Source organism: Salmo salar, chromosome 02 (genome assembly GCF_965601325.2).
Source record: "Salmo salar chromosome 02, fSalSal1, whole genome shotgun sequence".
Classification (NCBI taxonomy): domain Eukaryota; kingdom Metazoa; phylum Chordata; class Actinopteri; order Salmoniformes; family Salmonidae; genus Salmo; species Salmo salar.
Window position 1 is genome coordinate 61,272,515 of NC_138292.1, and position 14,718 is coordinate 61,287,232.

General features: G+C 42.2%; 1 non-coding gene across 1 annotated transcript; it reads right to left on the bottom strand.

The window, feature by feature from the left end:
• Positions 1-11,941: 11,941 nt before the first annotated feature.
• On the bottom strand, positions 11,942-12,016 carry trnaa-ugc (transfer RNA alanine (anticodon UGC)). The gene has a single exon. It is a non-coding gene; the product is annotated as a tRNA-Ala (tRNA).
• Between the last annotated feature and the right edge of the window lie 2,702 nt (positions 12,017-14,718).

The following is a 14,718-nucleotide window of genomic DNA, read 5'->3' on the forward strand; positions in this document are numbered from 1 at the left end:
TCTACAACAAATGTTGTTTTGTTCGATAAAGTCCATAATTTATGTCCAAATAACTCCTTGTTGTTCGTGCGTCCAGTAAGCTATTCCAAGTGTAGAAAGTGCGCGGACGATGTCGTGACAAAAAGTTTTAAAAAGTTGTATTTACGTTCGTTCAAACATGTCAAACATTGAAAAACATCAATCTTTAGGGCCTTCAGAACGTGAAGATTCAGTAATATTTCAACCCGACGGTTCCTGTGTCTTGAAAAAGGTTTTGGAACGGGAGGATCCATCCTCATGAACGCGCGCCAAGAAGTGATGTCACCCCCTGCCTCAACAACTTCCCCTCCTTCTCATTCGGTCTCTGTTCATCGTAGACGCTTCAAACAACTTTGTAAAGACTGTCGACATCTAGTGGAAGCCTTAGGAAGTGCACAATTATTACTACGTCACTGTGTATTCAATAGGAAACGACTTGAAGAGAGCCCATGCATCCAGATTTCCACTTCCTGGTAGGATTTTTCTCAGGTTTTTGCTTGCCATATGAGTTCTGTTATACTCACAGACACCATTCAAACGGTTTTCGAGACTTCAGAGTGTTTTCTATCCAAATCTACTAATAATATGCATATCCTAGCTTCTGAGTTTGAGTAGGAGGCAGTTTAATATGGGCAAATATTCTTCCCGAAATTGTCAATACTGCCCCCTATCCTAAAGGAGCTGTAAGAGGATTTATTAACACACAGTATATAGCATTATGTCTACACTGTGGTGCTCCCAAACCCCCCTATACATGTCAGTGAATGGTTTGACCCGGACCCGTCTGACCTCACATAAGCTCTTTGGTGCCCATCACTCTGAGCTCGGGGAGGGGGGTGATGGCGTGTCACCGTGGCCTTTGAACCTGTCGTTGACAACTTCAGGCCCCCCTCAAGTGGCAGCAATAGAGGCTCATACATCTCATGAATATTGCAGCTGGTATGGCGATGACATAAAATATGATATTTATTTACACCCAGGAAGGAAGATATTTGAATGCCTTTCCTGTTGAGGTATTGGCACTGGAGTAATAAGAAATGGTAGATTTACCCTCTGTCTTCTTCTAGGTTAATCTTGAGTTGTTGACAGTACCAGAATAGTTTTTTTGTTTAAATAAAACATTAAACATTGTAGCCATGGCAGCTTTGACTAATCTCTATTCTACAGGGTGCATGCAAAATGTCAGGCATCGTTCATATTAAGTGTAGCTTGAATTATGCATGTACAGTGCACTCGGAAAGTGTTCAGAGAACTTGAATTTTTCCACTTTATGTTCTGTTCCAGCCTTATTCTAAAATTGATCAAATAGTTTTTTCCCCTCTTCAATATACACACAATAGCCCATAATGACAAGGCAAAAACTGTTTTTAGAAGAAAAAAATATATCACATTTACATAAGTATTAAGACACTTTATTCCGTACTTCTTTGAAGCAACTTTGGCAGCAAATTACAGACTCAGGTGTGCCAAGCTACAAGCTTGGCAGACCTGTATTTGGGGTGTTTCTCCCATTTGTCTCTGCAGATCCTCTCAAGCTCTGTCAGGTTGGATTGGGAGAGTTGATGCACTGCTATTTTCATGTCACTCCAGAGATGTTCAATCAGGTTCAAGTTCGGGCTCTGGCTGGGCCACACAAGGACATTCAGAGACTTGTCCAGTAGCCACTCCTGCGTTGTCTTGGCTGTGTGATTAGTGTCGTTGTCCTGTTGGAAGGTGATCCTTCACCCCCAGTCTGAGGACCTGGACACTATGGAGAAGGTTGTCATCAAGGATCTCTCTGTACTTTGCTCCATTCATCTTTCCCTCAATCCTGACTGGTCTCCCAGTCCATGCTGCTGAAAAAATCCCAGAGCATGATGCTCCCGAGTGGCGCAGCGGTCTAAGGCACTGCATCTCAGTGCAAGAGGCATCACTACAGTCCCTGGTTTGAATCCAGGCTGAATCACATCCGGCTGTGATTGAAAGTCATATAGAGCTGGGCACAATTGGCCTAGCATCGTCCGGGTTTGGCGGGGGTAGGCTGTCATTGTAAATAATAATTTGCTCTTAACTGACTTGCCTAGTTAAATGATTATACCTTTATTTCAACAAGGAACACAGACTGAGACCAAGGTCTCTTTTACAGCTGGGCCCAGCATATACATGTTTACACATACAGTTTAGATATAATGATTAAGAAATTACACAAGACAAACAAAACGATCACAGATAACACAAAAAAATACAGCAGCAGATAGTTACATTTACACATAGGTTATGCCCCTAATAGCACAATAACTTGCATTACCCGAAGCAGTTACAAAAATAAAAATCCTCCAATAAATGTTTAAAATGGGCAAGGGGGACGAGAGTCTCAAGTTTATAAGTTTGGTCTGCAAGCTATTCCATAAGCAAGGAGCGTAACATGAAAAGGCAGCCATACCAACTCTGTGTAGATCGCAGGGGCCTCAAGTGTAATCCATGCTTGAGACCTGATTTTATGAATTCTAATTCTAAAGTTGATGAGTGATGATAAATAAGAAGGTTGTTTATTCAGAAGTGCTTCATAGACAAACACGAGAGCATGTTGTTCTCGTCTCAAGGACAGTGAAGTCCAACCCACATTTCAATATAAAATACAGTGGTGAGTTCTGTATCTACGAACTGCAAAAATCTCTGAAGCTGGAGATTCCCATCTCCCTCACTAGCGTTAAGCACCAGCTGTCAGAGCAGCTCACAGATCACTGAACCTGTTCATAGCCCATCTATCTACCTCATCCCCATACTGTATTAATTTATTTATTCTGCTCCTTTTGCACCCCAGTATCTCTACTTGCACATCCATCTTTTGCACATCTACCATTCCAGTGTTTAATTGCCATATTGTAATTACTTTGCCACCATGGCCTATTTATTGCCTTAATTCCCTTATTTTACCTAATTTGCACTCACTGTATATAGACTTTTGTTTTCTTTTTTTCTACTGTATTATTGACTGTATGTTTTGTTCATTCCATGTGTAACTCTGTGTTGTATGTGTCTAACTGATATGCTTTATCTTGGCCAGGTCGCAGTTGCAAATGAGAACTTGTTCTCAACTAGCCTACCTGGTTAAATAAAGGTGAAATAAAAAAATCTAGCACCCATAATAAACCTAAGTGTGCAATTATAAGTAGCAACCAGCGGTTTAACCTCTATGGGCTAGGTGGGACGCTTGCGTCCCACCTACTCAACAGCCAGTGTAATCCCGTGGCGCGATATTCAAATACCTCAAAAATGCAAAAACTTCAATTTTTCAAACATATGACTATTTTACACCATTTTAAAGACAAGACTGTCGTTAATCTAACCACACTGTCCGATTTCAAAAAGGCTTTACAACGAAAGCAAAACATTAGATTATGTCAGCAGAGTACCCAGCCAGAAATAATCAGACACCCATTTTTCAAGCTAGCATATAATGTCACATAAACCCAAACCACAGCTAAATGCAGCACTAACCTTTGATGATCTTCATCAGATGACAACCCTAGGACATTATGTTATACAATACATGCATGTTTTGTTCAATCAAGTTCATATTTATATCAAAAACCAGCTTTTTACATTAGCATGTGACTAGCATTCCCACCGAACACTGCCGGTGAATTTACTAAATTACTCACGATAAACGTTCACAAAAAAACATAACAATTATTTTAAGAATTATAGATACAGAACTACTCTATGCACTCGATATGTCCGATTTTAAAATAGCTTTTCGGTGAAAGCACATTTTGCAATATTCTAAGTAGATAGCCCGGCATCACAGGGCTAGCTATTTAGACACCCAGCAAGTTTAGCACTCACCAAAGTCAGATTTACTATCAGAAAAATGTTATTACCTTTGCTGTTCTTCGTCAGAATGCACTCACAGGACTTCTACTTCAATAACAAATGTTGGTTTGGTCCCAAATAATCCATTGTTATATCCAAATAGCGGCGTTTTGTTTGTGCGTTCAAGACACTATCCGAAAGGGTAAATAAGGGTTACGAGCATGGCGCATTTCGTGACAAAAAAATTCTAAATATTCCATTACCGTACTTCGAAGCATGTCAACCGCTGTTTAAAATCAATTTTTATGCCATTTTTCTCGTAAAACAGCGATAATATTCCGACCGGGAAATCGTTTTTTATTACAAAGAGAGTGAAAGTAAAAGCATGCTATCCCCTCATGCACGAGCCTCAGTCTGATGGCCCTCTGATAGAGCACTTGCCAAACGCGCTAATGTGTTTCAGCCTGGGGATGGAATTACATCGTTCAGCTTTTTCCCGCCTTCTGAGAGCCCATGGGAGCCGTAGGAAGTGTCACGTCATGCCAGAGATCCCCTGTATTTGTTAGAGATGATCAAGGAGGGCAAGAAATGGTCAGACAGGCCACTTCCTGTAAGGAATCTTCTCAGGTTTTGGCCTGCCAAATGAGTTCTGTTATACTCACAGACACCATTCAAACAGTTTTAGAAACGTTAGGGTGTTTTCTATCCAAAGCCAATAATTATATGCATATTCTAGTTACTGGGCAGGAGTAGTAACCAGATTAAATCGGGTACGTTTTTTATCCAGCCGTGCAAATACTGCCCCCTAGCCCCAACAGGTTATGTGTGGATGCTGTAGCATGCATGTAGAATATCCCCATATCTATAACAGACATAAAAGTAGCTTGCACAATTTGTCTTCTATTTGTGGAGGACAAACATGTCCAGTACTGATTTGTTGACATTTACAAAGTTCGTCAATATGCATTTTAAAAGACATATTCCTAAGTACTTATATGCAGAGACCTGATTAATTCGAGAGCCATCTAAGCTCGTAAGTGCAAGTGTATTTTCAACCAACTTTTTGGAGCTATTAAAAATTATAAAATGTGTTTTCTTTGCATTTAAAACAAGTTTCAGCTGTATAAAAGACCCTTGTAATATCTTAAAATCTATCTCCAGCTGTGATAATGCTTGGTCAGCCGTTGAAGCAATAGAGTACAAGACAGTGTCATCAGCATATAGATGAATTTTACACTTTCTTACCTCACCACCAATATTGTTTATGTGGAGAGTGAACAGTAATGGACCAAGTATAGAACCTTGTGGGACACCTTTAACCAACTCCAATGACTCCGACTGGATGCTGTCGGCTCTAACAGCCTGACTTCTATCATTTAGATATTCATGAAACCAACGACAGGCATCCGATCTCAGTCCTATTAACGACAGCTTACCGAAAAGTATCGCATGGTCTACAGTGTCAAAAGCTTTAGACAAATCTATGAACAAGGCGGCACAGTACTTTCTATTATCTAGGGCATTAGTAATATAATTTACAACATGTACAGTGGCCATAGTGGTACTGTGTTTAGGTCTGAAGCCAGATTGATTGCTAGAAAGAGTATTTTAACAGTTAAAAATTCTTGTAGTTGCCTATTCACCAATGACTCTAGAATTTTTGCCAAACAGGAGAGCTTAGAGATGGGCCGATAATTATCCAATTCACTACCATCACCTCCCATGAGGAGTGGTAAAACAAAAGCTGTTTTCCAAGCTTTAGGAATCTTTCCTACGACAAATGTTTGATTGAAGATGTGCGTCACTGCACTAGCAATGATAGGTGCCCCACACTTGGTAAAAATGGATCCAGATTGTCAGCGCCTAACGATTTCTTCAAATCTATAGCAGATAGTGCAGATAAGACCTCATCTTCTGTTACTTTTTGGAAACTAAAAACCGGCTTACTGTTTTCCACATCAGCTGAAGGCCGAGGGGCTGAAACAATAGACCGGTCAGGATCATGTTGGACATTTTTTGTAAAGGGTCAATAAAAATACAAACGCTACCACCACCATGCTTCACCGTAGGGATGGTGTCAGGTTTCCTCCAGACATGACGCTTGGCATTCAGGCCAAGGAGTTGAATGCAGGCCAAAGAGTTGAATCAGAACAGAGAATCTTGTTTCTCATGGTCTGAGAGTCTTTAGGTGTCTTTTGGCAAACTCCAAGCGGGCTGTCATGTGTCTTTAACTGAGGAGTGGCTTCCGTCTGGCCACTCTACCATAAAGGCCTGCTTGGTGGATTGCTGGAGAGATGGTTATGGATATCATAAGGTGAATGCACCAATTTGTAAGTCGCTCTGGATAAGAGCGTCTGCTAAATGACGTAAATGTAAATGTAATGGTTGTCCTTCTGGAAGGTTTTCCCATATCTGCAGAGGAAGTCTAGAGCTCTGTCAGAGAGACCATCGAGTTCATGGTCACCCCCCTGACCAAGGCCCTTCTCCCCTGATTGCTCAGTTTGGCCGGGTGGCCAGATTTAGGACGAGTCTTGGTGGTTCCAAACTTCTTCCATTTAAGAATTATGGAGGCCACTGTGTTCTTGGGGACCTTCAATGCTGTAGAAATGCTTTGGTACCTTTACCCAGATCCGTGCCTCAACACAATACTGTCTTGGAGCTCTACGCACAATTCCTTCCACCTCATGGCTTGATTTTTGCTCTGACATGCACTGTCAATTGTGGGATCTTAAATAGACAGGTGTGTGCCTTTCCAAATGATGTCCAATCAATAGAATTTAACACAGGTGAACTCCAATCAAATGGAAACAGGATGCACCTGCTAAATTTCGAGACTCATAGCAAAGGGTCTGAATACTTATCCAAATAATGTATTTCTGTTTTTTATTTTTAATACATTTGCACACATTTCTAAAACCTGCTTTTGCTTTGTCATAATGGGGTATTGTGTGTAGATTGATGAGGAAAACAAGTAATATTATCCATTTGAGAATAAGGCTGTAATGTAAACAAAATGTGGAACAAGTCAAGGGGTCTGAATACTTTCTGAATGCACTGTAGATGAAAGCATCCTGATTCAATACTTCTTCCTATGTGCCAAGCATGTTAATTTGTATTTAAGCAGGGTGTTACCACCCATAATTACCTGATGGTTTGTCTTCCATCAGTATACACCGGCTATACGCCGTGGGATCCAAATGAGATGTAGATACCAGTCCCATAGCTCTATCCATCTCACTGTGGGGATGAGAAGGATAGCAATGCCTTCAATATCACCGCTAGACTGGTACGCATGTTAATAATCAGCCAACCTGCGTGTGAGTTTGTGTGTGCGTGAAGGGTTGGGTGTTTTAATATGTTTGTTTGTTTATGTGTGTCTGTGTGTGTGTGAGTGTGTGTGGGGGTTGGTTCTTCTCTCCTTGTGGGGACCTACAATCCCCAAAAGTCCCCACAAGGACAGTAAAACAAGGAAAATTGTCCCTCGTGGGGACATAGCGATGCCTATTTAAAGGTTAGGAGTTAGGTTTAGGATTAGGATTACAATTAGGGTTAGGGTTTGTGTTAGAATTAGGGTTAGGGTAAGAGGTTAGGGTTAGGTTTAGGTGGCGGACTGCACTAGCATCGAAAAGTCCCAGCAATATGCAACTGTTAAGGAAAGTCAGGAACCAATACACGCAGTCAGTCAGGAAAGCAAAGGCTAGCTTTTTCAAACAGAAATTTGCATCCTGTAGCTCTAACTCCAAAAAGTTTTGGGACACTGTAAAGTCCATGGAGAATAAGAGCACCTCCTCCCAGCTGCCCACTGCACTGAGGCTAGGTAACACTGTCACCACCAATAAATCCACGATAATCAAGAATTTCAATAAGCATTTCTCTACGGCTGGCCATGCATTCCTCCTGGCTACCCCAAACCCGGCCAACAGCTCCCCACCCACCGCAGCTACTTGCCCAAGCCTCCCCAGCTTCTCCTTCACCCAAATCCAGATAGTAGATGTTCTGAAAGTGCTGCAAAACCTGGACCCGTACAAATCAGCTGGGCTAGACAATCTGGACCCTCTCTTTCTAAAAGTATCCGCCACCATTGCTGCAACCCCTTTTACTAGTCTGTTGAACCTCTCTTTCGTATCGTCCGAGATCCCGAAAGATTGGAAACCTGCCACGGTCATCCCCCTCTTCAAAGGGGGTAACACTCTAGACCCAAACTGTTGTAGACCTATATCCATCCTGCCCTGCCTCTCTAAAGTCTACGAAAGCCAAGATAACAAACAGATCACTGACCATTTAGAATCCCACTGTACCTTCTCCGCTGTGCAATCCGGTTTTCGAGCTGGTCATGGGTGCACCGCAGCCACGCTCAAGGTACTAAACAATGTCATAACCGCCATCGATAAAAGACAGTACTGTGCAGCCGTCTTCATCGACCTGGCCAAGGCTTTCGACTCTGTCAATCACCGTATTCTTATCGGCAGACTCAATAGCCTTGGTTTCTCAAATGACTGCCTCACCTGGTTTACCAACTTCTTCTCAGACAGAGTTCAGTGTGTCAAATTGGCGGGCCTGTTGTCCGGACCTCTGGCAGTCTCTATGGGGGTACCACTGGGTTCAATTTTCGGTCCGACTCTTTTCTCTGTATACATCAACGATGTCGCTCTTGCTGTGGGTGATTCCCTGATCCACCTCTATGCAGACGACACCATTCTGTATACATCTGGCCCTTCTTTGGACACTGTGTTAACCTGTTAGGGCTAGGGGGCAGTATTGACACGGCTGGATAAAAAAACGTACCCGATTTAATCTGGTTACTACTCCTGCCCAGTAACTAGAATATGCATATAATTATTGGCTTTGGATAGAAAACACCCTAAAGTTTCTAAAACTGTTTGAATGGTGTCTGTGAGTATAACAGAACTCATATGGCAGGCCAAAACATGAGAAGATTTCAAGCAGGAAGTGGCCTGTCTGAGAAGTAGTGTTTCATCTTGGCTCTTTTTATTGAAGACTCAGGATCTGTGCAATAACGTGACACTTCCTACGGCTTCCATAGTGTCTCAGAGCCCGGGAAAAAACTGAACGATATCGAGGCAGGCTCTGGCTGAAACACTTTATCGCTTTTGGCAAGTGGCCACTCAGAGTACTATGGGCTTAGGCACGTGCCCGCTTCGACCGAATGCTTTCTTTTCCTTTGTCTGTTTAGCTAAAAGCAGATTCCTGGTCGGAATATTATCGCTTTTTTATGAGAAATATGGCATAAAAATTGATTTTAAACAGCGGTTGACATGCTTCGAAGTACGGTAATGGAATATTTAGATTTTTTTTGTCACGAATTGCGCCATGCTCGCCACCCTTATTTACCCTTTAGGATAGTGTCTAGAACGCACGAACAAAACGCCGCTGTTTGGATATAACGATGGATTATTTTGGACCAAACCAACATTTGTTATTGAAGTAGAAGTCCTGGGAGTGCATTCTGACGAAGACAACAAAGGTAATAACATTTTTCTTATAGCAAATCTGACTTTGATGAGTGCTAAACTTGCTGGGTGTCTAAATAGCTAGCCCTGTGATGCCGGGCTATCTACTGAGAATATTGCAAAATGTGCTTTCACCGAAAAGCTATTTTAAAATCGGACATATCGAGTGCATAGAGGAGTTCTGTATCTATAATTCTTAAAATAATTGTTATGCTTTTTGTGAACGTTTATCGTGAGTAATTTAGTAAATTCACCGGCAGTGTTCGGTGGGAATGCTAGTCACATGCTAGTCACATGCTAATGTAAAAAGCTGGTTTTTGATATAAATATGAACTTTATTGAACAAAACATGCATGTATTGTATAACATAACTAGGGTTGTCATCTGATGAAGATCATCAAAGGTTAGTGCTACATTTAGCTGTGGTTTGGGTTTATGTGACATTATATGCTAGCTTGAAAAATGGGTGTCTGATTATTTCTGGCTGGGTACTCTGCTGACATAATCTAATGTTTTGCTTTCGTTGTAAAGCCTTTTTGAAATCGGACAGTGTGGTTAGATTAATGAGAGTCTTATCTTTAAAATGGTGTAAAATAGTCATATTTTTGAAAAATTGAAGTAATAGCATATCTAAGGTACACTGAATAACGCGCCACAGGATTCAACTGGCTGTTGAGCTTGCGTCCCACCTAGCCCATAGAGGTTAACTAACCTCCAAACAAGCTTCAATGCCATACAACACTCATTCCGTGGCCTCCAACTGCTCTTAAACGCTAGTAAAACCAAATGCATGCTTTTCAACCGTTCGCTGCCGGCACCAGCCCGCCCGACTAGCATCACTACACTGGACGGTACTGACTTAGAATATGTGGACAACTACAAATACCTAGGTGTCTGGCTAGACTGTAAACTCTACTTCCAGACTCATATTAAACATCTCCAATCCAAAATGAAATCTAGAATCAGCTTCCTATTTCACAATAAAGCCTCCTTCACTCACGCCGCCAAACATACCCTCGTAAAACTGATCCTACCGATCCTCGACCTCGGCGATGTCATTTACAAAATAGCTTCCAATACTCTACTCAGCAAACTGGATGCAGTCTATCACAGTGCCATCCGTTTTGTCACCAAGCCCCTTATACCACCCACAACTGCGACCTGTATGCTCTAGTCGGCTGGCCCTCGCTACATATTCGTCGCCAGACCCACTAGCTCCAGGTCATCTATAAGTCTATGCTAGGTAAAGCCCTGCCTTATCTCAGCTCACTGGTCACGATAACAACACCCACCTGTAGCGCGCTCTTCAGCATGTATATCTCACTGGTCATCCCCAAAGCCAACACCTCATTTGTCCGCCTTTCCTTCCAGTTCTCTGCTGCCAATGACTGGAACGAATTGCAAAAATCACTGAAGCTGGAGACTTATATTTCCCTCAATAACTTTAAACATCAGCTATCTGAGTAGCTAAACAATCGCTGCAGATGTACATAGCCCATCTGTAAACAGCCCACCTAATCTACCTACCACATCCCCATATTGTTTTTATTAATTTTTCTGCTCTTGTGCACACCAGTATTTCTACTTGCACATTATCATCTGCTCATCTATCACTCCAGTGTTCATTTGCTAAATTGTAATTACTACGCTACTATGGCCTATTTATTGCCTTACCTCCTCACGCCATTTTCACACACTGTATATAGACTTTCTTTTTTTCTATTGTGTTATTGACTGTACGCTTGTTTATTCCATGGGTAACTCTGTGTTGTTTGTGTCGCACTACTTTGCTTTATCTTGGCCAGGTCGCAGTTATAAATGACAAATCGTTCTCAACTAGCTTACCTGGTTAAATAAAGGTAAAATAAAGTTTTACGTTTAGGGCTATTGTTACAGGCTATGGTTAGGTTTAGGGGGAAATAGCATTTTCTATGGAAATTAATTTTAGGTCTCCACGAGGATAGAAGAATATAAAATTTTGTTGACTATGGAAGTTCATTTTATTTCAGTTAAATTAATTTCAGTTCATTTCAGGTTATTTTGTGGGGGAATCCATTTGTACCAGGATGTTCCTTCGTTCAGGTTGAGAAGCCACGTGCTTGTACTGAATATGTTGCAATTATTGAAAAAAAATGTTTGTCTCCAATTATGGTACTATACAGTATGCCTACGGTATGGAAACTAGGCCCCATTATTGCAGTGGATAGTTACTTACTAATTTTGTGTATGAACGACTTACAAAATGGGCCTCTTATACCACGGTGTGTGTGTGTGTGTGTGTGTGTGTGTGTGTGTGTGTGTGTGTGTGTGTGTGTGTGTGTGTGTGTGTGTATAATATAATAATCTGCATTCCACTGACTTACTGGGGAAACAGTCACAATGATAAAAACAGAATCTCAGCACAATAACTGTTATCTGTACCCATTGCTACAATGATCACCATACTGTTTGTGTTTAAAGATAACTGTTCTGGAAAGGTAATTCATATTCACATTGATTGCAGTATTGAATTAATTCATAACCTGGACTTTGATTAAATATCCAATATATATATATATTTTTTTACATTTTCGTCATTTAGCAGACGCTCTTATCCAGAGCGACTTACAGTAGTGAATGCATACATTTCAATTAATATATTTCCCCCCCCCCGTACTGGCCCCAGGTGGGAATCGAACCCACAACCCTGGCGTTGCAAACACCATGCTCTACCAACTGAGCCACAGGGAGGCCAAAATTTTAGTCATTTAGCAGAAGCTCTTATCCAGAGCGACTTACAGTAGTGAATGCATACATTTCATTTCATGCGTTTGTGTTTTTTTGTACTGGCCCCCCGTGGGACTCGAACCCACAACCCTGGCGTTGCAAACACCATGCTCTACCAACTGAGCTACAGGGAAGACATTAGCACTTGTATATATATATATATACATTTATATTGGTTATTTATACGATATATATATATATATAAACGATATACGTATATATATATATATATATATATATATATCGTTTATATATATATATATATATATATATCGTATAAATAACCAATATAAATGTATATATTTGTAATGGTTTTTCTTAGAGAAGTAGAGGAGTCAGGCGCAGGACACAGGGATCAATGTAAACAAACGTGTTTACTTGAAAAATTCAATAAATCTTCTCATAGAAAAATACATATCGCGGAGAAACACCTCCAACCACACAAAACAGGAAACAATCACCGACAAGACAAACAGGAAATGCAGAGGTTTAAATAATGAACATAATTAGGGAAAATCAAAAACAGGTGTACACAATAAAGACAAAACCAAACAAACAGTGAAACATCGATCGGTGGCAACTAGTAAGCCGGTGACGTCGACCGCCGAACGCCGCCCGAACAAGGAGAGGAGCCGACTTCGGCGGGAGTCGTGACAATATTATTAAATACCCAATATATACACTGAGTGTACAAAACACAAGGAACTCCTGCTTTTTCCATGACATATACTGACCAGGTGAGTCCATTTGAAAGCTATAATCCCTTATTGATGTCACTTGTTAAATCCACTTCAATCAGTGTAGATGAAGGGGAGGAGACAGGTTAAATAAGGATTTTTTAAGCCTTGAGACATGGATTGTGTATGTGTGACATTCAGAGGGTAAATGGGCAAGACAACATTTGTGTGTCTTTGAAAGGGTTATGGTAGTAAGTTCCAGGTGCACCAGCTTCAGTGTGTCAAGAACTGTAACGCTGACGGGTTTTTCACTCTCAACAGTTTCCCATGTGTATCAAGAATGGTCCAGCACCCAAAACTTCACAACTGTGGGAAGCATTGGTGTCAACATGGGCTAGCATCCATGGAACGTTGTCAAATTGAGGCTTTTCTGAGAGCTAAAGGGGGAGCAACTCAATATTAGGATGGTGTTCCTAGTATTTTGTACACTCAGTGTGTATATATACACTGCTCAAAAAAAGAAAGGGAACACTTAAACAACACAATGTAACTCCAAGTCAATCACACTTCTGTGAAATCAAACTGTCCACTTAGGAAGCAACACTGATTGACAATAAATTTCACATGCTGTTGTGCAAACGGAATAGGTGGAAATTATAGGCAATTAGCAAGACACCCCCAATAAAGGAGTGGTTCTGCAGGTGGGGACCACAGACCACTTCTCAGTTCCAATGCTTCCTGGCTGATGTTTTGGTCACTTTTGAATGCTGGCGGTGTTTTCACTCTAGTGGTAGCATGAGACGGAGTCTACAACCCACACAAGTGGCACAGGTAGTGCAGCTCATCCAGGATGGCACATCAATGCGAGCTGTGGCAAGAAGGTTTGCTGTGTCAGTCAGCGTAGTGTCCAGAGCATGGAGGCGCTACCAGGAGACAGGCCAGTACATCAGGAGACGTGGTGGAGGCCGTAGGAGGGCAACAACCCAGCAGCAGGACCGCTACCTCCGCCTTTGTGCAAGGAGGAGCAGGAGAAGCACTGCCAGAGCCCTGCAAAATGACCTCCAGCAGGCCACAAATGTGCATGTGTCTGCTCAAACGGTCAGAAACAGACTCCATGAGGGTGGTATGAGGGCCCGACGTCCACAGGTGGGGGTTGTGCTTACAGCCCAACACCGTGCAGGACGTTTGGCATTTGCCAGAGAACACCAAGATTGGCAAATTCGCCACTGGCGCCCTATGCTCTTCACAGATGAAAGCAGGTTCACACTGAACACGTGACAGACGTGACAGAGTCTGGAGACGCCGTGGAGAACGTTCTGCTGCCTGCAACATCCTCCAGCATGACCGGTTTGGCGGTGGGTCAGTCATGGTGTGGGGTGACATTTCTTTGGGGGGCCGCACAGCCCTCCATGTGCTCGCCAGAGGTAGCCTGACTGCCATTGGGTACCGAGATGAGATCCTCAGACCCCTTGTGAGACCATATGCTGGTGCGGTTGGCCCTGGGTTCCTCCTAATGCAAGACAATGCTAGACCTCATGTGGCTGGAGTGTGTCAGCAGTTCCTGCAAGAGGAAGGCATTGATGCTATGGACTGGCCCACCCGTTCCCCAGACCTGAATCCAATTGAGCACATCTGGGACATCATGTCTCGCTCCATCCACCAACGCCACGTTGCACCACAGACTGTCTAGGAGTTGGCGGATGCTTTAGTCCAGGTCTGGGAGGAGATCCCTCAGGAGACCATCCGCCACCTCATCAGGAGCATGCCCAGGCGTTGTAGGGAGGTCATACAGGCACGTGGAGGCCACACACACTACTGAGCCTCATTTTGACTTGTTTTAAGGACATTACATCAAAGTTGGATCAGCCTGTAGTGTGGTTTTCCACTTTAATTTTGAGTGTGACTCCAAATCCAGACCTCCATGGGTTGATAAATTGGATTTCCATTGATTATTTTTGTGTGATTTTGTTGTCAGCACATTCAACTATGTA